Source organism: Zingiber officinale, chromosome 2A, assembly GCF_018446385.1.
Source record: "Zingiber officinale cultivar Zhangliang chromosome 2A, Zo_v1.1, whole genome shotgun sequence".
In the NCBI taxonomy this organism is placed as follows: domain Eukaryota; kingdom Viridiplantae; phylum Streptophyta; class Magnoliopsida; order Zingiberales; family Zingiberaceae; genus Zingiber; species Zingiber officinale.
Genome location: NC_055988.1, coordinates 126,142,256 through 126,151,837, shown reverse-complemented (window position 1 = coordinate 126,151,837; position 9,582 = coordinate 126,142,256).

Genomic DNA, 9,582 nt, shown 5'->3' with positions numbered 1-9,582 from the left:
CTTAGATGAAGAGATTAAATTACACAGTAATCGGTTCATGATGGTTTATAGTTTATGACTGATATTAATTTTATCACGTTGGGTGGCTGAAAACTGTTGCTAGATGGTTACCTTAGTATGTGTATGGATTTACATTACCTTCGTGTATAAAACCTAGATGGTTGCATGCATAGCACGTAGACATGAATATTATTGATTATTTTAGTGGATACTAAAATTAATCAATTGATTATTTCAGAATAAGAATTAATTGGATTATTAATTAATTTTGAAATATCGGAAGCTAGTCTAGATCAAGATCAAATATAGATTTATTTAATACAAAGAAGAGAAAATTCAAATAGTCATAATCATGATGATTAATGGAGAATTCGAAGAGTCATTATAATGATGATTGATGAAGAATTTAAAGAGTTATCATAATGAAGGCCATAAATGAAGAATTTATGGAGGTTATAACTATTCATCTTCTTAATTAATGGAGATCATAAATGATGAATTAATTGAGACCTTAACTTTTCGTATTCCTTGGAGGCTATAAGTAGTCATTTTCGTATTCAAATGACGAATTCCTTCTCTCGATTTCTCCTTCATCAACTTCTTCTTCGCTTTCTTCCATTGGAAGAGATCGGTAGTGCTTCCAAGATTTTGTCAATCCAAGAGGCTAGCACCTAATGGATCGTATCAAGTTCATGATCTAGTGTGTGTGTGGATATCGCTAGAGGAGTCACACGTGGGGCTCTTATCTGTCTGTGATATCATTCAAGCCTATCGAGAACTTGAGATATGTTTTTATGTTATTTTTATAAAACTATATGTACCACGAAGAGATCCATGATTTAGTATATGTCTTCCGCTATGCTCCGAACCCAATAGTGGTATCAGAGCCAATTTGTGGTTGTATCATATAGTACGAAGTTGATTCTTAAAAATTTACTTGAGGAATCAATGTTTCAAGAGATTTCAAAGAAATCTTAATTTCTTTATTTCAAGTTATATGCCTTATCATTTTAAATGAATTTTGTCTAAAAACCTGTAAACTAATACATATTTAATTTAGATATAAATTCCTTATGACATAAGTATATTAACATGTTAAAATCTCCGAGGCCCTATTTGAAGGCGCTGGAATTTCGTTCTGTTTCAATTTCTCCTGTATAAAAATTATACAAGTACACAACTTTTCCTAGCAACCCGCATGTTCGATTAGACATGTGTTTAATCAATCGAGCAAGTACTTAACGGATCAAAGCACACCTTGATCGAAGTATAAGATCGCTAGCCTCTTATGTTGGTATTCAGGATCGATACAAAGAAAACTAAACTAATTATACATTAGAATCAAAGAACTAGTTGTACCTTTCTTTTGTAGCCAAAGATCTCTTGATCTTCTGTTGTATTCCTTTTCTCTTCTTGGACGTTGTGTGGGCGACGATCTACCAAGATAACAAACACCCTTCCCTTCTTTGTTTCCAAACCACTGACCACCAAGAGAAGCTCTAGGATAAGGCACCTTCTCCTCTTCTTCTTCTTTTCCAAGCCGCTGTCCATAAAGGATGCTAAGCAAGGGTCGACGGCCCTAGCAAGGAAGAGGTGTCAGCCCTAGTAAAGGAGGAGGCGCCGACCCTAGCAAGGAGGAGAAGTGTCGGCCCTAGCTAGGAGAAGAGGTGCTGACACTAGCAAGGAGAAGAGGCGCCGACCCTAACAAAGAGAAGAGGCGCCGACCCTAGGAAGGAGGAGATTAACCAAAAACAAAAACGTGGATGGATGGGTGTGAGGATTTATATAGAGGCTACAATAGGAACCTAGGGGAGGGATTGATTTAGGCCTTCTGATGGGATTAAGCTTCCTGTGTTCGGCCCGAACACTCAACTCAAGTCCATCAATAATAACTCATACCACTAAAGGGTTATTATTGAACTACCGCACCAATCCCATATTACAATATGGGCTTCTTCTTATTATGAGTGTGTTAATCTCACTGTGTTTAAGATATCGTATGTCCGTTAATTAAATGAGTTACTGACAACTTAATTAATGAATATATGATTCCAAGAGTAGTACCACTCAACTTTATTATCATGTCGGACTAAGTCCACAAGCAAGGTTTACATGATAGTCCTTATGAGCTTCTCAAGGGAACATCATCAGTCTAAATAATTAGGACACAGATTCCTTCTATAATCAACAACACACCATATAAACAGTACTATCTCCCAACTCATCGGTCCTATTGATTTAACGAATAAATCTCACCAACTGATAAGTTAAAGAAATAAATACTAAGTATACGTGCTTGTTATTATATAGGGATTAAGAGGGTGCACATCCATAATAATAAAGGTTTTGTTCTTTTATGTAGTCAGCACAAATCAAACAACCTCAAACGGTCCTGCTCAATACACACATAGTGTACTAGTGTAATTTTATAGTCAAGATAGACTAATACCAAATTACACTACAACCGTTCCAACGGTTTGTCCCAATCCATCTTGGTTGTGAGCTACTATTTATAATTTATAAGGAACTGATAACATGATCTTCTGTATGGCACCAGAGACCATGTTAACTACAATATAAATTAAATGGATAACTGCATTAACATATATATAAATATAAAATGCAACCATTTGACCAAAGTAATTCTCATTTCAAAATATTTCAAAATATATGTTTATACAAAAGCTAGGCTTATAGTATACATCCCAACAATCTCCCACTTATACTAAAAGACTATGCTGCCATAAATGTTGCCATACATCTGATTCTCATCCCCTCAACATGGCTATCAAAAGCTCTTGTCGGAAGGGCCTTAGTGAAGAGTGTTGGTTGATCATAGGAATATCGTACCGGTTCCACTATATAAAAATTTTGTACAAGTGTTGAACCTTTCCTAATAACCTATTGTGTTATTTAGAAATTAAATTTGGAATCTCAAACGGAACTTAATATTATTGATTCCAAATTTAACTTATCTGTTCTTAGTGATTTAGACTTGGATCACAAACGATGCTTAATATTATTGATCCAAATCCACCCATGTTACAAATTCAATTAAATATTAATTTCAGAAATCGGCTTCCAGGTTAAACATGGCGAGACACTAGACCTTCTTGGATATGGGAGCAACCACCACTTCCTAGACAAAGCCTTTTAATGAAATCTAATATTTAATTTCCTTATATAACCATAGGTTTAACCAAAAAGAACAATCGAATCACAAATTCGAAAAAAAAAAAAAAACACAAACTCGAATCACAAATTCAAAACCTAGAATTATATGCCTCTTGTGTTTGGAATTCATACAAAGAAAACTAATATGATGCGGAAGATAATTACTAGTTATACCTTTCTTTGTAAGCAACAACCTCTTGATCTTCTACCGTATTCCTCTTCTTATCTTGGGCGTTGTGTGGGGAACGATCTACCAAGATGAGAACCACCTAAACCCTTCTTCTTCCTCCTTGCAAGTTTCGGCCAAGCTCCTCTCCTTGAGATGATGAGTTTCGACCACCACCATCAAGCTCCAAGGGATGCTAGAAACAAAGTCTCCTTTTTCTCCTTCTCCTCCAAGCAAGATCCGCCCACCACCACAAAGCTCCAAGGGATGATGCCGCCGGCCACCAAAGAAGAAGAGAAGAGGAGAAGCAAAGGAGCAAGGGTCGGCCACCACCAAAGTAAAAGTGAGAAACTATAGAAGATAGGTTGTAAGGTGAGGCCCCTCTTTTATATTTCTTGGTTTTGGTAAATAAGAAAATTTATTTCCTTAATTTCTTTGCCATGAAAAGGAAAATTTAATTGATTAAAAACAATTTCCTTTTCTTAAATCAACATGGTCGGCCACCTCATAGCTCCAAGGAAGGAAAGTTTTAATAACATAAGAATGAAAACTTCCTAATTTGTTTCCAGAAATTTTTAAAATAAAAATTTCTCTAATAATTTTCCCTTCATGGTTGGTTATAAAAGGAAATTTTATAAATTAAAATCTCTCTTTTAAAACATGTGAATGATTTCCAAAAAGAAAAGTTTTCTTCAAAATTAAAATCTTCCTTTTAACTACAAATAAGGAAAGATATCTAATCTTTCTCTTAATCTTTTGTAGAAAACTATAAAAGGAAATATTTAATTTTTAAACTCTTCTTTTAAATCATTGCTTCCACATAAGGAGAGATTTTTAAATAAAATAAAATCCTTTTAATATGGCCAACCAATCAAGCTTGGGCTCTAATCCATGGCTGGCCACTTAACTTGGCTTAATCTCTTGGCTTGGCCGGCCCAAGCTTGGACTCCAAGCTTGCTTGGCCGACCACCTAAGGGTGGGAGGAAGGTTGGTATAGGTGGATATAATTCTCTATATACAAGAGGCTACGATAGGGACCGAGAGGAGGAATTAGTTTTGGTATCCCGATGAAATTAAGCTTCCCGTGTTCGCCCCGAACACCCAACTTAATTTCATCAATAATAATTCATACCACTAAAGAATTATTATTGAACTATCGTACCAATTCCAAATTACATTTTGGGCTCCTTCTTATTATGAGTGTGTCAGTCTCCCTGTGTTTAAGATGTCGAATTCCCACTAATTAAATGAGTTACTAACAACTCACTTAATTAATATCTCAATCCAAAAGTAGTACCACTCAACCTTATCATCATGTCGGACTAAGTCCACCTGCATGGTTTCTATGACAATCCTTATGAGCTACTCTTGGGGATATTATCAACCTAGATTACTAGGACGCAGTTTCCTTCTATAATCAACAACACACACTATAAGTAATATCATTTCCCAACTTATCGGGCTTATTGATTTATCGAGCTAAATCTCAGCCTTTGATAAGTCAAAGAAATAAATACTAAATATATGTGCTTGTTATTATATTAGGATTAAGAGCACACACTTCCATAATAACTAAGGTCTTGTTCTTTTATTAAGCCAGTATAAAAGAACTTACTTTAAATGGTCATGCTCAATACACTCAGAGTATACTAGTGTAATTTATTAGTCAAGATAAACGTATACTTAATTACACTACGACTATTCCAATGGTTTGTTCCTTTCCATCTTAGTCGCAAGTTACTGTTTATAATTTATAAAGAACCGATAACATGATCTTCTATGTGTGACACCACACACCATGTTATCTACAATATAAATTAATTGAACAACTACACTTAGCATAAATGTAGATATTTTTGACCAATGTGATTCTTTATTTCAAAATAAATATTTACAAAAGCTAGGCTTTTAGTATACACTCTAACAAAAAGATCTGTCAGGTTATCTACTGATGTAATCTTGGCGATAACAACCTCTCCTTGTTTTACGATGTCTTGTATCAGGTGGTACTTGCGCTCAATGTGTTTACTTGCCTTATGGACTCGTGGTTCCTTCGAGTTTACTACTGCACCACTATTATCACAATAAATTATGATAACTTTGGGCAAACCAGGAATCATATTTAAGTCCATCAAGAAGTTTCTGAGTCATACAACTTCTTTGGCTGCCTAAGAGGCTGCCACATACTCAGCTTCCATGGTGGAGTCTGAAATGCATTTTTATTTAACATTCCTCCATGCTATGACTCCACCTCTCAAAGTAAACCCATACCCCGAGGTTGATTTACTACTGTCCCTATCTGATTGGAAGTCCGAATCTGTGTAACCCACAGGGAGAAAATCATCTGCCTGGTAAACCAGCATATAATCTCTAGTCCTTTTCAGGTACTTTAATATATGCTTTACGGCAGTCTAATGTCCATGTCCTGGCTTACTTTGATATCTGCTAACCATGCCCACGATAAAATAGATATCCGGTTTCGTACATAGCATCGCATACATTAGGTTTCCTACACCGAAGCATAAGGAACTGCCTTTATCTCCTCTATCTCTTTTGGTGTCTTAGGACACATCCTTTTAGATAAAGGTACTCCATGCCAAAAAGGTAGAAAACCCTTCTTGGAGTTTTGCATGCTAAAACGAGCTAGGATAATATCGATGTATGAAGTTTGGGATAAGCACAACATCCTTTTCTTATGATTCTTTATTACTTTGTTCCCAAGAATATGTTCACATTCTCCCAAGTCCTTCATATCAAACTGCTTGGACATCCATACCCTCATGTCTAACAACACTTTGATATTATTGCCAATAAGCAAAATGTTATCTACGTATAGTACAAGAAATATCACCACATTTTCGTCACTTTTCTTGTATACACAAGACTCATCCGGACACTGAATGAATCCATGAGACTGGATCACTTCATCAAACCGGATGTTCCAAGATCTCGAAGCTTGCTTCAGTCCATAAATGGGCAGATTGAGCTTACATACAAGATACACTTTGCCCTTCGCAATGAATCCCTCTGGTTGCTTCATATAGGTGTTTTCTTCAAGACTTCCGTTAAGGAAAATTGTCTTGATATCCATTTGCCAAACCTCATAATCCATATGAACAGCAATAGATAAAAGAATTTGGATAGACTTAAGCATGACTACCGGCGAAAAAGTTTCCTCATAATCGATTCCCTCTTTCTGAGTATACCCCTTCGCAACAAGCCTCGCTTTAAAGGTTTCCATCTTCCTGTCTATTCCTCTTTTCCTTTTGTAGACTCATTTACATCCAATGACTTTTACACCATTTGGTGGTTCTACAAGCTCCCAGACCTGATTAGAATGCATAGATTTTATTTCAGAGTTCATTGCACTTTGCCAAGATGCTGCATCTTTATCTCGGAGTACTTCATCATATATCCAGGGATCAACTTCATGTTCACCAGGGATCAAGTCCGAAGACTCTCCTAAAAACATGAATCTATCAGGTTGTTTAACAACCCTCCCACTACGACGAGGCACTACTTGTAATTGTGCATCAGTTGTGACACGTGTTGCAGTTACTTGTGGTATCTCATCTTGTACTGTTGGTACTAAAGTAGAAATGCCCTCTCTTATTTCCTCAAGAATAATTTTACTCATGGGATTATGGTTCATTACATAGTCTTCTTCTAAAAATCGGGCATTGGTGTTAACAATGACCTTTTGATCTTTATGACTATAAAACAAACCACATTTTGTTCCTTTAGGATATCCCACGAACAAGCAAACTTCTGTACGTGATTCCAACTTATTAGCGTCTCCCTTTAGCACATGTGTTAGACTACCCTAAATCTGGATGTATTTCAAACTAGACTTACGTCCATTCCACAATTCTGTGGGAGTAGAGGGTACTAACTTAGAAGGTACCAAGTTCAGAACATACATTACCGTTTCCAGAGCATATCCCCAAAATAAATTTGGTAATTTTGAATAACTCATCATTAATCTAACTATCTCCATAAGAGTCCTATTTCTTCGTTCCACGACACCATTCTGTTGGGGTGTACCAAGTGCAGACAATTGGGATTGAATCCCAACCTCTGATAAATAACTCCTAAACTCTCCTAAGAGGTACTCTCCATCATGATCAGACCGTAGTGTCTTGATACTTTTACCATGACGTTTCTCCACATCAGCCTTGTACTCTTTGAACTTATCAAAGTACTCAGACTTGCGGCGCATCAAGTAAATGTACCCATATATCGAATAGTCGTCTATAAAAGAGACAAAATATTCGAAACCACCTCTTGCCTGGATAGTCATAGGTCCACACAAATCAGAATGAACCAATTCCAACACTTCTTTGACTCTATACCCCTTTGCCTTAAAAGACCTCTTTGGTCATGTTTCCTTCCAAGCACGACTCACAGGTCGAAAAATTTTCCACTATCAATGAACCCAAAGGTCCATCGGCTATCAACCTTTGAATCCTACTCAAGTTAATATGACCCAACTTTAGATGCCAAAGATATGTTTGGTTCATTTCTGAAGGTTGCTTTTTCTTATTAGAATTAAAAGATGTGTTATTAATTTCCATTTGTTGCATCGTGGGAGTTATTGGATTAAGAGTATACAAATTGCCAACCAACGTACCAAAACAGATAATCACCCTATTTTTCTTAACAACCACTTCGTCATCAAAAGAAACAGAATATCCATCCATAAATAATTTAGAAACTGAAATCAAGTTCTTTAAAAAACATGGTGCGTAAAGATAATTATTCAAAAATAAAGTTTTATTTCTATCAAAAGATAAATAAACATCTCCCACTACAACAGCCGCCACTCTCGTAGCATTGCCCATGTAGACGGTGATCTCCCCTTCATGTAGTCGTCTGGATTCCTGGAACCCCTACAATGAATTACAGACATGATCAGTGGCTCCCGTATCTACATACCAGGTACCGGTATATAACACCGCTAAACATGTTTCAACAATTAATAAATAAGATATACCTTTATTGTTCTCCTTTCTACGAGGATAGTCCACCTTCCAATATCCAGACTGCTTGCATGTGAAGCACTTGCCCTTAGGCTTCTTCACACCTGCCCGCGACCCAGTCCCTTGAGGTTGAATCACTTTCTTTGTCAAACTAGCTTGTTTCTTCTTCTTCTTTCCACCTTTCGGCTTAGAAGCAGAAATACTTTCAGCAATGTGAACTTGAGAACTTTGATGAAATAACCCTTCTGCTACTTTGAGTTTTGTCAGAAGTTCCGCCAACGAATAAACCCTTTTGTTCATGTTGTAGTTCAGGCGGAACTGCTCAAAACTCTTGGGCAGCGTTTGTAGAATGATATCAACCTGTGTTTCTCCATCAATTTCAGCTCTAAGGACTTCCATCTCATTCAAATGAGACATCATCTTGAGGATATGATCCCTTACAGGTATCCCCTCAGTCATGGTGGTCGTTATTAAGTTTCTCGTGGCCTCTTGTCTGGCAGCCCGATTCTGGTGTCCGAAGAGTTCCTTGAGATTGAGCATCATGTCATAGGCAGTGGGTATGACCTGATGCTGATGTTGCAGCATATTTGACATATAAGCCAAAATGTAACATCGCACAATCTCATCTGCCTTGACCTATTTCCTATGTCTCTCTATCTCTTCTTCACTAGAATCATTATCAGGCACGCTAGGACAAACCTCAAAAAGTACGAACTTGTATTCTTCAGCAGTTAAGACAATGTCCAAGTTCCGTTTCCAATCAATATAATTTGGATCAGTAAATTTGTTTTCTTTTAAAATAACAGCAAGAGGATTGAAAGCCATTTTGAAATCCTAAGAATCACAAAATAAAATATTTGGTCAAAACTTTAGAATTTAAAATAATATTGATTCCTCAAATAATATAATTTAAATTCACCAACACCTCAAAACACCGTGAATTTCGTATGTCACGATAGTGTGGACGTATACTAATTCAAACATTTGTAAGAGGAGGTTTTACCTATTAATTTTATTATCTTGTCAACCTAACCTTATGACAAATAAAATTAATAGTTGGTTTATCTTCGATCACACAAATAATAGCAGTGACTCCGATGGGGAGGATACTATTAAATGTGCCTAAGTGTATACCATTACTTGATACTTAGTCCATTAATTAGGATTGTGCCCCTTCAGATGGAGAAGATCACACATACCTAAATAATTTCCTATAATCATCCAAAGAGGAAGTTTGATCTAGTGATCCGCAAACAAACTTAT